The sequence below is a fragment of the Calliopsis andreniformis genome, chromosome 9, assembly GCF_051401765.1.
Source record: "Calliopsis andreniformis isolate RMS-2024a chromosome 9, iyCalAndr_principal, whole genome shotgun sequence".
In the NCBI taxonomy this organism is placed as follows: domain Eukaryota; kingdom Metazoa; phylum Arthropoda; class Insecta; order Hymenoptera; family Andrenidae; genus Calliopsis; species Calliopsis andreniformis.
The window spans coordinates 10,164,325-10,182,921 of NC_135070.1; positions in this window are offsets into that span (position 1 = coordinate 10,164,325).

Genomic DNA, 18,597 nt, shown 5'->3' on the forward strand with positions numbered 1-18,597 from the left:
TAGAAAAGAGACTTCAGAGCCAAACAGCTGTCGTTTAAAACAGAGAAGTTTTCTCATGCAACAAATAGTTTAGAAGAATATTTAGGTAATACAGTTATGAGACTTATCCTGTAGAATATAGAGTAAATGATCTGATAAGCTTTGAGGTAATTAGCAAAATTGATTAGGTGGAACTTGGAATATTTGATTGATACGTTGGAAGAGGGTGAATGACTCTTTCAAGTTTAATATATTCTATCCTACTAGAATCAAGACGATAATTACTTATTCCCTGGGGATGAAATTACAGGACGGATCGGTTGATCGAGCGTTAATATTCATAGAAGTCAGAGCGGATTTTGTGCTCGAACTTGAGATCGTAAAACTACTGTTAACGGGAATCCGAAACTTGTATTCCCAGTGGCCATTGCCTCATCGGTCCCTGTAATACGAGTCGGCTAGGGGTGGAGGCGAATATCTTGCCGTGGCGATGGATAAAGCAGGAGCTGAAATTGGGCACACGGAGGTGGGATACAATTGGTATTCTGAGAATGTAGTCGCAATTGCTTTGTGCGTTCCTGACGTGTCTCGTTTCTGCACCCTCGAGGTATCTGACAAATTTTATCGAACAGGTAATTACTCTGACCCAATACCAAGGCCTTAAATATATCCAACAGAAAAAGATAACATAGCCACGTTGTGAAATCATTAGACATTGTTGCCTAATTAATTTTCATAATAGATACAGTGCAGTAATTAGTAATTAGTAATCGATATCTTGAACAAACCTTATTGTTACAAGTAAAGTACATTTTCTCATGAAAAATTCATAGCATAGCGAACATATAATACGTACAGCAATATCGTTCTAATTCTTCAACCAAAACTTTAATTTGAAATTAAATTCATAGAAAGAAAATAAATTACATATTTGAAAAATGGTTATATCAAAGAACCTGTTCTGAATACGAAAATTCGTGATTCTTGGAATCGAAGTTTAATTCCTTCAAAATGAAAGAACGTTGAAGTGCCTCGTTTTGTAAAGTCAGTTTCCATAAGAACGTTCCTGACGTGCGCGATGGAAGTTGAAGAGGAACGGCCCCCATTTCGGTAGCCAGATCCCGTAAGATGGGCACGTAGTTCATTTCATACTTCGAGTAGCTCACGCACCGCGAAACTTATGGCAACCACGACAACCACGCCGCAGAAATAAGCCTGCGAAAAAGTGGCGAAGGGGGTTGAAAGGGGCGAGTCTCCGTCGGACTGTCTGCGAATTATTAAACATAACGGAGAAATATCGCGGCGGCCGATACTCGAAGGCTTGCTTCGATGGGTGGGCGCAACGTGAGCTGCTTTCGCAACCAAGCGTTTTGCTTTGTACATTCGGCCGTCTAGGAGCGAAAGGAAGGGTGGTGTCGATGCATTCTCCGCCGTTGCGATTATTCGGCTCTCGAGAGTTTGATCGATGCGACTGACGTTGCGTGCCTCGAAACGCCGCGTCGTTGCGAATACACCGAGTCGCCGTATTGCGTTTATAAATTCGTTTGAGGGGTGAAATTTAACCCTAGAAACGACACACCTGTGTTTTTTGGCGCATGAAACACAGCAGAGATAGAAGTGACCTTAAAATAATTTTTATATATGAAATAATATTTGTTAATTTCTGGAAATTCTATTTTCATTCTCTTTTGGGCATTTCAAGAAAAGATAGGTGCAGGCCCACATTCCTGTTTACAAAAGAAACGATTCTTTTTAATTACTTCGAGGTGCATGTTACATAGATTTTAAAGTTTGAAATTCTGTGGAGTCGCTGACGACCTCAGGGTGTCGTTCTAGGGTCAAGAGAGATGGGGCGACCTTTGAAGCTTTGTGAATCTGTAGCTCTTATCACAATGAGCTACGTTATATATTAATGTAAATTTGTTTGAGGTCACTCTTCGTAGAATTTATAAAGTTCATCTTGAGGTCAGACTAGGTACATCCAGAATCACTTGAAGGATATTTAAAAAATACTTCACCTTCGCCCTTCGTTAAACTTTTCCACTTTCCTGCTTTCTAGCTGAAAAGTCACGGTTGTGCAACGATGAGCTCACAGCAGGGGACAAGTACTGATAACATTTATTTCTTCAAAGATACAACTAAGCTTGAAATAATTCCAAGACTTGGTACACCTAGAATAGATACATACTCAAGTCTTGACCTCACTTCCAGAATCTCCATGACGAGAAAAAGTTCTAGTTCACGTAGTTCCTTCGGTCATCTGATCCTCATCATCGTTACATTTTATTACCCTTCTTCGAGCATCCACCCCCCGTGCTCTATCAAATAGATAACTCTGTGTTGTTCCTTGATGGTCCACATCTACGAAACGAGGCTCTCGCGTTCGCCAGGATAATTTGCCATGGACAATGGCCGAGCAGCGGTGGGTTCGAGCGATGGTTCATCCCCGTGGCAAATCTACGAAATCGTGCCATACGTATTCATCGGGCGACCCGCGCTCCGTAAGCCAGGCTGACGCGACGAGCGCATTGCACGCGTCGTTCGCGCGAAATTATTCTCGGAGACTCGGCTAGATCGCTCGACAGATCGACCGTTAGATGTAGACAAGGGGACTCTGTTTAATGGGGACTCGCTGGCAATTCTGCGTACGTAGTTGTCCTTCTCGAACGTGACTGGAATACTTGGACTTGTTTCTTCCCGCTGAGGCTGAGGAGGCAGGAAGGGGGTGTAAAATTGGACGTCCTGTAAAATGGATTCTTATCGTGACGCGGAGCGTTCTGGGCATGCTATTTATCGTTCAACGGAAATGTCGAAAGCTTGTTCGACTTGCAACTCGCGTGTGTGATAAATGAACTGGGTTGGACTTGAGGAATTAATAATGATACTAAACTGTGAGGTATGAAGTCCTGCATCAGTAAGTTATAGGATGGATAATAGACTGAACTGACTTAGTACAGCATTTTATGGGATTTAGAAACACTTTCGTTAGCTTTTAGATAAAATTTCAGAGCTATGCTATTTTAATACTACATTTGTAATAGTTTTCAGTTCCATTTACATGATAGATGTATAAACTTAATGGTATGGTAAGATTTACAGATCCTAGCAGTTCATTTTTTTTGCTAGAGCTACCAATCTGATATACATAAGATACACTGCAGTCTAATTACTAGATTTTTATGCAATTATGTAACTTTCAAATGTCTGAAAATTTAAAAATATTCGAATAATACTCAAAACCATAGAAAATATGAAAGATAGAGTGCAAATTGTAGTACCTAAAAGACGAAGCAAATTTATATTCAGGTTCCATTTCTTTAACTGTGTTTATAAAAACAGTCTACTCGTCACTTTTGACAAACAGTCTACTCATTACATTTGTATTAGACTCTGCAGATACTCTGCTGCAATAAAGAATACATAGACTAAAGGCAGAAACTTGTAGAAGGTCGATCGCCAACCGTGCTGGATGTTATCAGACGAATGCCTCGAAGACAAATTGAGAAAAGAATTGACTGCTCTAGTGAGAGGCCTTGGAACGGTTAGCGTTAAGAAATGAAACTCAGGAACCCCGTGGCAGGGGCCGTAATTGTTATAATATAAATGAATCACTGTCCCGTTTCATATTATCTCGCGACAGTTCGTAACTCGCGCATTCGACGTCTAATTTATGGGATATTTTCCTCGGATCAGATGCGCGTACGTCATCCGAGGATTTATAGAGCCCGCGTCGTATCCACCCTTCTTAATTCTCGTTCCTCGTTCGCGTGTATTGGTATAAATTCAGGCGGACTTAGCGGCGAGGCCGAGTTGCGTGTCCCGCAATCAGCTTGATGCGCGATTGTCTTGGAATGATCTCATTTATCTTCCAGTATTCCAGCAGCCGGCCTCTCCCGCGTCGCGAAATTAATCAGACAGCCCCAGACGCGCCTTTGTTGGCGTCGAGCGCTGCTTCCTTCTTCGCGATGGATTAACAAATATGGATCCCGTCTGGCACCGTCTTCCACATGTGCCGCGCCTCGACGTCAACCATCGTAGACAACTTAATTAAAATCTCCCCTGACGAAGGTTTCCCTGGACGACACGGGGAAGAGAACTTTCAGACAATTTTTGCCTGTGACAACGTTGAAGTTACTTTTTGTATTTATTAATAATATGGATAAGCGTTGACTCTATTGAGTTTTGACTCTATTGACTTTTTGTGATTTTCGTAGTTTTAGTTGAAGTTTATACAGGGTGTTCGATAATAGGTGTTAGAAATTTTAAAGAGTGATTCTGTATCTCAAAATAGGTCGAAGATGAAGAATAACAAAATTGTGTTTAAAGCTTCGTTTTAGGATTATTAGTTCTTGAGAAGACGCCTAAAATTCGCAAGAAATGTGTCTGACTGAGACAGATCGCTTCAGACTTATTCTACTGATTTCACTGTATTTGACCTGGCTAGTGCACGCCAGCAGTAGAATGAACCCTGAGTCAGACATACTTCACGCGTACTTCATGCCTTTTGTCAAGGATCAATAACTTTGAACTCAAGCCTCAGTCGCATTTTAAACGTTCTTGAATTTCGTCGTATTTTAGCACGTAGAATCTTTCTTTAAAATTTCTGATATCTGTCGTCGAACGTGAGGGATTAAAAGTTCCTTCCGATATTACTGTTTCCTCTGCCATCCCAGAAAATAATTACATAACGATCTAAATAATGAGTGATAGCGTATCTTGAAATGTTAAATGTCTCACTTCAGTTGCTTCAATGAAATCCCTCTCCGCGTAAACGGTTAATAACGACGGGTCTAAATTTATTTAACGGCGCGACGAACGAAGGTTGAGCGCGTTTTCCAATTAAATGTTCTGCGTCTTCATCCAGTCTTCAGGAGCAGGGCCCCTCTACTCGTCTTCGATCGACCATGAAGTCTCCAAAAGCATCTTTCCGCCGTAGTTGCTATCGAACTTTCGGTAACGAGCTGGCATGGATGGTAATATTCCCACGACGAGCTACGGTACTGCTTTAAGGGTTGCAAAACGGGAGGAAGGGGTGGAGATACTCGAGGGACGCTGGGGCTCGAGGACGAACTCGAACGTTTCCTTTCCCGTGTCGAACTCGCTACTTCGCGTGGCGAGTTTGGACAGATTGAGGGTAATGGGGTCGTTTTCTCCCAGACACTTTCCTCAATATGGAAAACTCAGCGTCTAGTCGATTATGTTCCCCTAAAAGGAGGGTTACTGCCACTATGCTAGCCAAAAATATAAAATCACCCTTCTTGAAATAATATTATCATTTTCATAGTTCTGAGGAGAAACTTAAAAATTATTCTTACTATTGGAAGAAAGAGATACAAATGTCAGGAATGATATGAAAAGAAAAAAATGAAAAACTGCTTTATAGACATATCATTGTCAAGTTAAAAGTTACAGCCATAGTTTTGCCTTTATTATTTCAGATTTCGGGGTGGTTAAAAAATAATTTATCTTTTAATTACCTTTTCTAAGTAATAAAGTAATTTTCTTCATTTTATTATCTTTTCTAAGTAAAAGTTCCTTAAGCTCTAAAATGGTTAAAAATGATTTGAACAGTATTCATTCATTTTCCAGCCGTAGAATTTCGAGTTTCAACAGCCACCCCTTATCAGCTCGTTTATCGATCGCCATGTAGAGGGTTTAGCGAACCTGCTCGAAGTGTCGAAGACCTTCCAACGGAATTGTACCCACGCACCCGATATCGATCTCGAATTGCTCTCCGTTATCGAGAGGGTTCTCGATCGAACACCCGACGTGGTTGCCCTTTGTACGGGCATGATAATAACCGTGGTTCACGGGTGAAGCCTGAAAGCTGGGAGACTAAGCGAATTAGGCGGGCTCTTCAACGTTTAACTCGGTGTAGCTCGTGCTAGCCACGTGTACACACTCTTGAATCTATTTGGAAATTCGCCTCCCGATCAATACAGCCCTGACAGACTGTTCAACCCCTTCTGTTTGACTGCCATGCTTGCCTTGTAACGCGTGTAAGCTAGTTGCAATTCAGGATTATTGAGTAGGTTAAGGTGTACGAGCGTCAGAGGAGAAGCCAGGGAACATATTTGTTGGCGCACAAGTCTGTCGCTAGACTGTCACTTTCTACTGTTCCGCGACGAATACTCTATAAATCCAACCTTCACAGGCTTTCCTCACTATTTTAATCTCAGCTTTATAAAAAATTAATTCCCAGCCGCAAGCAATGCAACTCCTCAAAAAGTTCCGCTCCCTTCTCATCCACGAGCGAACCATAATTTCGAGTTGTCGCAGTGCAGCTTCCCTTACTCCGCAAAAATCTCCAGAGGACAGACATCTGGAAAATGCAAATTTCACGATGACAGCTCGCAGGATTTCCCCCTCGACAACCGAAAGGAACTTCAAAAAAAAAAAAAAGGTAGAAGAAGAAACAAAAAGGGAAAGATACACGGTCCCGTGGACCATCGTTCACGCATTTCCTCTCATTATTCCCGCGGCGTCTCCCCTGTCCCAGGGAAGCGTTCCGTCGTTTCGACGATTGTGTGCACCCCGACAATGGACCAGGACGACTCACCCACAAATTTCGATTCCACTGTCCCTGGCAGTTCCTTTTTTTCCCGACACGGAGGCCCAGCGACGCGCTCTCTGCCATTGGCAGCGGAAACTTTTTCCAGTCGCGGTCTCGTCACTCGTGAAACTTTCTCGCATTGTCTCGGGGCTCCCTTGTTTCGACGAGGCTCGACCACCAGCCGGCCAGGTTATCGTTCCCCTTCTCGAAATCTGCCCGAATCGCCCGCTGGAAATATATTTTTTTTCCTTCGTCCCGGCGGAAGCCCGCGTCGTTTCGTTGCCATTGTTCCTTCTGTCGGTCGGGAGTTCCCCGTGCGTCGCGACGCGATACTCGAAACGGCCTCTCTCCTCCACCCGCCACGGAGTCAATTTAGCGGGAAATTAATTCTGGACCTTCGGAAGGAGCCACCAGTGCCTCGAGTGGCGACGTCAAAGAGGAAACGGGAAGCTTTTAATTGCATTCGCCCGCGCTTGTTCTTCGAATTGCTTCTGAGAGTTCGATAATTTTATTATTGACTTTGGCGAGTCGCGCGGACCCGAACAACCGATCGAAAGTGGCATCGAAAGGGACCAAGGAATTGTATGCTGCTCTTTCAGCTGGAAGTTCTGTGCAAATGGAGGAACTTGAATATGGTTTCCATCGAGGGTTTCAAATTATTATTATTATTATTATAGAGGATTCCAATTTATTATTATTACTATTATAGAGAATTCCAAATTATTATTATTATTAATTTATGACATGTAGCCCTTTATATGCATAGAATTCTACAAAAATAATTATATGAGCTGCATAAGTAAGAATAAGGATAAAGGACGTGTACGAGAAACGCTTTTTGGTCAGGTAACACCATTTTAATCGCCCAGGTTTTTATTCAAATTATTCAATTGAAAACATTTAAAAAATTCTACCTCCTCGAAAAACGAAACCATTACAGTTTCCCATTTATGTGTAGTTTCTCGAGTTCCAAGACCTCCTTCAGGCTTCTAATTAAAAATGCAGGAATTATTATAGTTACATAGTGCTCAACTTTAACTAAAGTAATTAAAATCCCAAAACCTGTATCCCAGAAGAACCTTTCGAGCTCCAAAGTTCCCATTCTTAAAAAGCACTGTACATTTCGCATCGAACTTCGTGAAAAGAGAGAACAATAAATTTCGGTCTACCGAATTTTCTGGTCTTTGAGAAAACTGTCAAAATTACGTATTCGTGCCTTCTGGGATAGCGGACATCGTAAACAATGACTTTGTAACTCGCTCAGGATGGCAGAAGACACACGTGATTCCATCCCTTCGTGAACTGCCAATACCTCCGGGGCAAAGTTAGCTGACCGACCCTCGGCCCCTGTACGAGTGGACAATGGATGCCCCCCTCTAGTCATTATGAAGCGAGCGCGCGCCTCCATCCACCGATGGCTAAATCTAATTCAACGCTCGTGCCAAAAGCTTTCTCCAGCCACGAAGGGTTCACCAGGTTAGAGCTATTGCCATGGAACGAGGAGTTCGTTCCTTCTCGCATTAAATTTCGAGCCAGCTGGGCTACAACGACGTCGAACGTTTGTTGGTGGCATTCAACTGCTATGCTCGTCAGGCTCGCTTGTTTGGAATTTCTGGCTGGCCAGTTCAAGTTATCAGGGCACAGGGGTTTCTATTACTTCCAAAGAGAGGATATAGAGTTCAGGAAAGAAGAAGATGGTATTAAAGGTAAGTTTATTGTGGTACAGAGAAATTAACCTTTCCCTTTTTATGACCTCACTTTGTAACCAGGAAATATAATTAGGTTTTATATAAGTATTTCTTTGTGCACACAGGGGGTGTTCCAGTAATTTGGTTACAGATAATTGGAAACATAACGCTGAAAGAAATTAGTAGCAAACACAGGGCTCGTGTCTTGCGTGCCGAAGCCGGTCAGCATAAACGAATGAATGCCTGTAACTTAACCCTGATTGGCGGAGTAACCATAACACGGTGTAATACTATACTCCGAAACACTTTCAGGACCTGCTTCAGCAAACTTCCCCTGTGATACGATTGGTACGTCGTTATACACGAAAATGATTTCTACAGAATATAAAAGGTATTGACAAGTAAACAGCTTTAACTGTAACACCCTCTTCTAAACAATTAACAATGGTAACGAATCAATTGCGAGAAACGAACAAATCTCAATATTCTAGAATCAAGAAACCAGACTTAAGAATAATTTTAACAATAACGAACACGTTCCTCCAACAATATACATCTTCTCAGAATATGTATTTCGTAACGCAGATTTATGTCTTCATCCAGACCAACGTTCCCTCCACGTTTCTTCTTTAGTTCCCAAGGAAGATTGCTACCGAATCACTGGCAAATTTCCATCATCGATTCCACACAAATAGGGATTCCCTGCGCGGAGCAGAAGCCTCGCAAATGTCGCCCCCCAAAATAATATATCCTTCGGACCCAAGCCGCAGGAGTAAATATAATTTCGTTCAGGGCGTTCCTGCCCTCCCCCTTTCTGGCCAAAGTTTTCCGATTTACCCTGTTCTTCCTTCGTCTGGCTCATGTTTCGCGAATTACGACGATCATCGAGACGACGTTTCGCCATCTCCTCCGCTGTGCCAGGCTTGCTTTCCATCGCGAGTGTACCGCCCTCGGCCTTGGTGGTCGCATTAATTACCAGTCGACTGCCTCGCTATTGAGATTAATGACATTGCTCGGTGCTCTATGGGAGGATGGGTTTATTGGCAGTGCACGCTGCCCGATCGACGTGCTCGTGAACGCGGTCGGTGTTAATTGGTACAGACGATCTGGGGAGAACGTTCGATTTGACTGGGAGACGATAGGTTTCGCTGGGGATATTGAGCACTGCGTTTGGGGAGAGGTGTCTGAGAAAATGATAGATAACAGATACTTTATAGCTGAACTACACTTTTGGTATTACGGTTCAGGTACTTTGAGATATTGTTTTTTATTATTTGAGCAGGTGCAGCCTTCGATAGGAAGTTATTCTGCAGTCTGTATTACGTACACAAGGTTTATGATATTAAATTTGTGTCATTGTGTAGCTAGTGTAATATGTATATATCTGGCGAAAGTATTTAATTGATAGTAAACGTGGTGGTGATATTATACATATATTTAAACCATAATCTTTCATGAATGAGCATGAAAGCTTACATAGAGTGTTTGTAGGTATGTAGAGTAGTACATTATACGACATAGGAAGATGGACACCCCATAATCTCAGATTATAGATAAAGGAACTTTAGAGAATAGCGAATTTTTTAATATCCCTTACCAATTAGAAATCTTTAAATTTGGATATTGGAAGACTCGGAAATTTGTAACTTTTGTAACATTCAGACTTTGGAGATTTCTAAGATTCGACATTTTTGAATATTAAAGATTAGAAAAGTGATGAAAGTCCCTGGAAACTAATGTGTAAGTGGGAAGAAAATTTATTCTAGAGATTTTGAAGGCTCGCTCAGATTTACAGCTGTCAAGGAATTCTGTATAATCGCATTTTAATAAGTCTAAGGTATCAGAGTGAGAGTATACCGCGGCGGGTAAAATTGATTTAAAGCTCCCGGTATCTCAGTAAGCTCTGAGAATACCGATAAATCAAGACAAAAAGCAATTTAAACGGGGCACAGGTCCGATCATCGTAACCAAGCTAGTAATACCAGCGGCTGGATTCTTGGACGTTGGCATAAGTTTTCATTTGCACGGTCTTGCTAACGAACTCTTCGGCGATAAATTCGTTGGAGCTTTTCCAAGGGTAATCCCATTCCCTGGTTAAGCTCGGGGAAAGCTCAACGAGAATCGGCCTCTCCACGCGAATTAAGACGAATTTCCCCTGTAGCAGCCGCCCACGCTACGAGCCCAATCCAGTCTGCATTCATTTCTTTACGATGAAAACGATTCTGGATTTACCTTGATAAATTCTGCACGAAAATGGGTGCGATACTTTGTCGAGAATCGCTGGAGATTTGTTTGGGTTACTTAAATAGATTGCAAATGAGCGAATGAATAAATGGGCATGTGGGTAGATGAAATCCAGTCCCTTAAAGGGTTTAGTGTAATTCTTTAAAGAATTGATTTTAGATTTTGAATCACAGTTTGAAGCAATTTATGTAAGAACTAATTTCTCCTGTAGTGAAAGATGAATAGATCCCTTTCTTGGTCATTCGAGAGAGTAGAAGACAGTATGCAAATTTTATAGTTAGTGAAATATAAAAAATATTCTAAAATATACAGTCACATTATGAAACAAGTATACCACTTAATAAAAGCAACTTTCTAAAAAAAAAAGTTTCCTTTTCTGCATATATCTTTATTTTAATCCTCATACTCACGTACACTTTCACACGAATAATCATAAAATTGCTAAACTTTCTCAGAATTTGGATTCTTCCAGCCACCAGCTGGAACAGCTACCTTCACGTAACATCTCTTTCATTAAAATACCCTCTTCACAATTCCACTGTCGATTATGCGAGCTCTCCACGCAATGCACCGCTCGCGAACGGTGTCCTTTAGCAATTGCATCATGGAAATCCGGCGTCCAGCATTTCGTGAGATCGTGGAGGGGTCGATGAGCTGGTTGCATTGTCGTTAGAAGGGAAGGGATCACCGTGGATATGTGGTCTGGACGTTAATGGCATGTGCATGGCTCGGGACGCGTTGCGGATGCACCTGCACCCCGCTGCAATTCCGCGGTTCAGCATTGTAGCCGACCACATGCACGTCAACCGTCCCCTGCACCGTGCCGGATGCAGCTGCGGAACAATGCTGAGGAAAGAACCGCGACGTCTTCGGTTTGGGGTACTCTTAATTAAAGAGAGCCAGTCATTCGCAAAGAACATGCAGTTCCTGGCCATCCTGCTTACTTTAGCCTTTGTGGATGATTAATAGGCATTTTAAGATTTCGAGCTACTTCCTTTTGGGTTTAAAGGTAGGTTACATCGAGATGAAATGGAGTGAGTAAGCATTAATGATATTGATAGACTATGTTGAGTAGGTTCTTCTAAAGGTGCGAGCTGTTCGCGAAGAGTAATGGACTTTAAATTTTTTAGAAATTGTCTATTCACGTATCTATTCATATATTGATCTTAGTGTTTGTGAAAAAATTGGGATTTTGGAATTATGGAGCTTCAAATTGCCGAGGCACAAATGAATCAGTGAGTTGAAGAACAATATAAGTCCAAAAATCATATTTAGACCTCAGAGCCAGAGTGTACCAAGTCCATTTGTTTCCTGTGTAACTTAATACACTTTGGTTCTGGGGTCTACATATAGTTTTCAGATGATTTAAAAGTAACTAATTTTAGGCTTGTACTGTTCTTCAACTCACTGATTCAATTGAGCATAATTACACTTGCCAATATACCTCGATCCTTCGCCTCACATAAGAAGCACTCCTATCACATTGGATATTAGTGCAACTGACTCTACATTAAACTGTCATAGGTATCTACTTTTCCATCCGCTCTGCCATTACAGTCCCTTTCTCTCCGATATGAAAGATGGTCCAATAATGGCCACACCGCGTCACCGGATGCAACTTCACGCGTTACACTCTGATTCCCCTGGTTGAACGCTAAGTACCGTCCACGAGATCGAGAAGGAGTAGAAAAAGCCAGCGAAGAAGCAAAGCAGATCGCGCGAGGAGGCGGCAGGAAGCACGCTGCGTTATCAGGCGTGCGGTGGCGCTGCGTGCATAATTGCGGGGCCAAAAATTTTGCGAAGAGTCACGGTGTCCGAGTTCGTTCACTTCTGAAACAGACTTTCTCCTCTTTGTTGCGCGGCCAGACGATGGAGTCTACCTGCAGAAGCGATAGCATCTCTGCACGCGCAATTTTGGCAGCGAATGCAGCTGCTGCCGGTGCGCCATACACTTTCACCATGCCTTTGTGTGCCTCGTCGTGGCTGACTTTTTTTCTGTATCATCTACTGTCATTCGCGGAGCATTGTGCCTCGCGTGTTAGGTTGGGATTTAGGATGTAGGATGCGTTGGAGTGCAAAGTGTAGCGTCACTTGCTCGATGGTAGATTGTGAGTTTTTAGAGCAGTGTTGAGCTGTACCAGATACTGTGCAGATTGGGCGTAGTATGGTCTCCTTCCTATGGCCTGTATTTTCTTGAATCCGGAAAGGTGAATGTCCCAGTAGCTGATCATGTTCTGATACTTGAACACTAACTAATTTTATTTAATTTATAAGCTTGAATTCGAATGTACTTGGTGAAAAAGAAAAAATAGTCTAAAATAGTAGAATTCAGCTACTGAGACGCGATTCAAGTGTCGGGACATGTATTTTTAGGTTGACCACTTACTGGAACATTTATCTTACGCCAGCGAATTTATTTGTTCTGATAACTGACAGTGAGTGTGTGCGTGGATGTACGAGATTAGAGGTATGTCACTGAACTGTACGCAAAATGACATAGGCAGAGCCACATGAAGTCTGTGAAGTATCCCTCTTGCTTCTATGCAATGCACAGTGCTCTTGAGAGACAGTACTATGCAGATAATATGCAATTATATATGTGTGAGCATGGATATGAGTTGAACTCTCAATTACGAAGTTTCCAAACGAAGTTCTGAAGTTTGGAATAACTTGGACTAGTGATACAAACTTTAACATTATTGCAATGCTAAGTAATATTAATTATGTTTATGTTTATAGTTGAAATCCCCAACAAAACTTCGAAGAATCTCTGTACACTCTCCTAAAAATCGAAAAGTGATTCCAAACTTGTGACCAAGACTATACACTCATACTTAAAGCTCTGCAATTCTAATTCTGTACCTTAGAGCCAGACTAACCCAAGTTCATTTACTCAAAATTAACTTTCTCACAAGATCTTATTACTTTCTCTTCATCTCATTAGAATAATAAGAATTTAATTAAGTTCCGTTACAAGTGAAGGGAATTTAACAGTATAAACTATTTCAAATATTACATTAAGCGATAACTAATCGCATTTGAATTACCTCTTCCCTGAAAAATAAGAAAAAAGGACTTCAGTCATGGTGTCCCTCAGGTACAGACTTATTCTTTCTTCCATAGCATCCAATCAACATTTTCTCGAAATGTGTAAAATTTTCACGGCACGCGGCTCTTGGACCAAGTTCACCTCAATCAGAAGGTTCAAGCGATAACGATCGCGCGATCAATCAGCACGCTCCGCGCACCCTCGGCGTCGAATAAAACGTACGCGCTTCAGCAGAATCGTTCCGTGGCCGTTGATCGAATCCATTGTTCGCGTCACGTTCACGGCATTCCGGCATGGTCGATGCGCATTAAAGAAGATTACCCGGCCACGATCTCGTCTCTCGAGTCGAACGGCGGTCGGCCGAGGGAAAAAATGGCGCACTTACGATCGCGAGGCACGTTACTCGCGTCTCGAGGCGGCCGTAATAAAAACGACCAGCGTATCTGGAAGGGCCGTTACGTTCCCGTCATAAAAGAATCGTCGTGACCAATCGACGATGCAAGTTATGCCGCGTGATTCTCGGTTCCCATCGGAACACGTCTCAGCGAGGCATCGTCGATCGATCATCGGCTCGATTTCCTCTCGTTTGTTTAACGAGCGCGCCTTTAAAACTATCATCCTCTGAACCTGGGAGAAATCGGTGGAAAGTAGGCAAATGTTTCCACGCAAGACGTTCCTCAGCTAAAGACTTAGCGAAGGTGCTAGATCCATCCAGCCCGCGCGAGGGCTTTGCCCACGATTCCCAGCGAAATTGCCGATAACTTACAATCACTCGGCGTTTCGTCCTTCCCGTGTAAACTATGCGGGCGTCCTTGCATCCCCTCGTAATTCACAATCAACCTCCATTAGCTTTCGTGGTTGCAGAGAAACTCTTGTTTACGAGCGTCGAGCGTGGTCGCCTAACGAACATCTGCGATAAAAAGACACTGAAAAATGAATGAAAATAGCATTATTATGTCCAGAGCGTATCGTACTCTGTCAATGATTAAAACGCTCGGGGAGCAAAACTGCATTGGTTTATCTTCCATCTTTTTATACGTAGGAGTGTATAGGAGCAGAGCCTGCGAATAAACCTGAACGTAGGAAACTCAGCGTCGAATTCGTTTTGTCAGGCAGGATGAAAGAGGAACGAGCTTAAAGAGAGTCCAGCGTTGTTCCTTTCGCGAACAAGCTCCGACAGGGGAGTCCTGCGAGCTGGGACTGTACCAGGAGCCGACAAAAAGGTCGCGGTCGTGCTGGAAGGTGGTTGTTCCGTCTGTGGGAGGTTGGCTGCGCCGTCTGGTTCGAGCGTTCGTGGTGGTCGTCCGTGTGCTCGACGCCGCGGCAGCTTCAGGATCGAGGTCACGGGCTCTCGGTTACGTAACACGAACAGCAGGAGTAAGCTCGCGAGCCGACTCGATGACGCACGAGCAGGATTGGATCCTGTGGCTTCTGCCTGGCTCCTCTTGTTCTTGGAACATTCTGCTGGAGGCACAGGGTTCTTGGAAGACAAATTCACGTGGGTCTGCGGCTGAGTTCTTGTGGGAGAAGATGTTTCTTTAAATCGAGTAATTATCTTAGACCACTTCTTTGGAACTAGGTGAAGCGGTTGAGATTTAAGACGAAGTAGACTTTGGTATAAGTAATTAAGTTTTGTTGTTTTATAGCTTTCACGAGATTAAATATTCTTTTTGGTAATCTAGATCTGTAATTTTACTCAATTTTTAAGATACGATCCACTTTTTATGCCATTTCACTGTATTTTATTTGGGCTCTTGTTATTTTGCTAATCTTGCAGCTGCAGGTGAGGGTTGTAGTCGTGAGTGAGGATACAGTTGTAGTCACACCTGAAAACGAGGATGCAGCTGTTATTATATACACTGTTGCGAAAAAGTTTGGAGCATGACGCTACTGTACATATTCTTTCAAAAAGTAATACAAATGTATAAAAACGTCTTTTCGTAAAAGAAATCTTCCACCTAGGACACTAACAACCCTTCTATCTAGAATCTAGAATCTATCTAAGAAAAGCCTGTTTTCTCTAATAATAAAGAATACCTTAAATTTTTACACCTGTATATACCTACATAATTTATTGCATAACTGTATTGTACAATCCTCCATAATCCTAACATATTCGAAGTGACTCGTAACAAAATATGTTCCATTCCTCCGAGAAGTCTTAGCTTACACTTCTCCATCCTGTCTGTACTATAACACTGTTCCCAACGATTCTACCGAGTGCAACCATGGAGAACATCCTGTTAAAAGGTCGTATAGCATTTTTCCTCCCTTGACCGGAATATATACCGCTGCCAGGTCGGCCACGGCCTTGATAAAGTGGCCAGCTCGCAACCCTATTCATCCGTTCTGCTGTAGGCGCAGCGGCGGACGTGGAAAAGAGGAAGAAGGTAACCTTGACTGTGAAGTAACCAGTTAAAGGGCCGTTCAAGGTCTACCAGACGGTTCCCAGTCCATCGTCAGACTTGGCTGGCTGGCTGGCTAGCTTGGTCGTTACGCTCCGCCAAGTGGACGACGGATGGATACAGCCAAGGGAACGGAACCTTCCCTGTTTCTCCTCCTCCCCATCGTGCAAACACCGTTTTACCTCGAGAACTGGAATAACGAGTGTATCTCCCATTTTCCCAACTTTCGAAGGATCGAGGAACTACGGGTCGGTACTAATCAACGAAATTATTTTTCAAAACTGACTTCTCTTATTTGCCGTGGAAAATACGATTGGCGATGTTGGGAATTGAGACACTGGAAAATTGAAAGTGAAAATTATTGAAAGTTTAGAAAGTAGAATTAAGGTAAATGTTCCAATATCTGCACGCTTAGGTTGTTAAATGTGCTAGTAAATGGACAATCGAAAAATGTACATATCTCAACACTTGAATTATGTACATATCACTAGCTGAACTATTTTATGATAATATTCTTTGTCTTTTTATTATTAGTATTGGTTTTATATTAGAATTTAAGCTTAAAATGAAATAAAATTAGCGCCAGTGTCCAGGTATTGGGACATGGTCAGCTACTGGGATATTTATCTTACTGGTGTATTTATTTAGGTTTGTATCTCATGAAAATTGTTATTACTGTTAAGGTGTAGATATTGGGAGATTGTATTCTCTTTATGTCGAGTTGCATCAAAGGAATGATTTCTAGTCAAGGCTTTCAGGTGTTCGGTAAGTAAGAAGCCTGAAATTTTTATGGGACCTGTCACTTCCATCAATATGAGAGAAGGTTTCGTTGCTGTGACAGCCTTTTCCCTTCTACGGAAGTGCATTTGACGCGTGTCAATGTGCTACAGTCGAAAAGTTTCCTTCCAGAATGGAATTGGGTCGAACCTTTTCTTGCTTTCCCTTCCAATGTCTGTCTTTAACACGCGATATTTCTGTTTCTACTGTATATTTTTATACAAAAAGCATGTTACCTTACTATACTTTTCGAATCGAAGGAGATCTTAAAGACAGCACTTCGAGATTCCCACAATTTAAAAGTGATAGGAATAAAAAAGGCACTCAAGTTTATCATACTTTCGAAAACAATATCTCTATGAATATTTTGACTTAAATATAATAAAGCCAGTTTAGCATAATTAATTATAGTCTCGTCTGCATGGAACTACATCCAAAGATTTCATGTATCTACTGTCGCAATTTAACGTTATGGTCAAGAAGGAAATGCGACTTCGAGGAATACGTCAGAAAAATTGCAGTTAATAACGAAAATAAGAAACCAACATGTCGCACGCTTTTGAAGTTCCTTTCAACGATGCTCATAAACGTACCTGGGTCATAACCGCCGATAGTTAACTGCAACGTTAAACATCTCCATAATTCTGCATATTAGGAAGAAATATGTTGACGTTTTAGTTCATTGACCTCACGCTTTTTCAAAGGTTCACGAGCTACGTTACAAAACCACTGTATTAACTCAGAATTAAGTTTACGTCTCGATGGAATTTAATTTTCAGTTTTTTCATTTTTTATACAGGCTTGATTGATGATATTCTGATGAACGTCGCGGTATTTCAGACGATTATGTTTAATGCTTCTCGATAAGAAGAAACCCACTTGAATGGTACAAAATTGACGGCTGCTTCCACGTTATTAATCACGCGATTCCATCTTTTTATGCTTCGTTTCCGCCGTGGCTTGCAGGCCTCCAAAGACGTCGATTCCACGATCAGTATATCTCGTTACCTGAAACGAAAACCAGCTAAATGGGACTATGACACGAGACTGCATTTCGTCGCTGAGGTATTACAATGCAGCCGTCTCAATTAGAAACATGAAATATAACTCGTGAGCGGTATGTTAAGTCAACTTACATACATCTTGTAATTGTAATTGCAATTCAGTGTTTCATTCGATGTGTTTTGTAATTCTTTGGTTTTGGAGTATTGGTACTATACTTTTGTGAAACGACTTTTATTTGAAAAATTAAGAATAGGACAGCATAATTAGATGTTTGAGAAACTGTAGTTTCTTAATTTACAAACTCAGGGAGTCCTTTAAATCAAGATAGAAGGAATTGGAGTACCAAGCACATTTAGAAACACTCGAATTAACCAACTATTTTCTATTTTAAAGACAGTTTAATTCAACTTATCATAAACAACAATTAACACATTATGATACAAGTAATATCAATTAACTACTCCTATCCAATTCAGAACGTAAATCACAAGAAGATATTAACTTACATTCCATGTATATCTGGCTCAAACCTTGAGATTAAAGACCCTTGTTCAAATAGACGTAAGAATCTTAAGAAATCCTTCTCTATCCTACCTAAGACCCGACTACATTATCATCCGCGTTCCATCGACGACTAAATGCTCAGAAATCATCCTATGCTTTATCCACCTTTAAATGAAAAAAAAAGCTGGGTCAGATTAAGTCGCGATTTAACCGTGAATAGTTACCATGGCCTCTCGAGAGAACCAGAACCGATGATTGTGCGTCCATGTCACTCATACCAAGTCACGGAGGCATACTTTACTATCCGTGTCCAATAGTGCCCACTGTTATAGCCCACCGTGAACCTTGAGACGATTGGGGTCGTCTATTCGCAACATTCCTTATCATTAGATT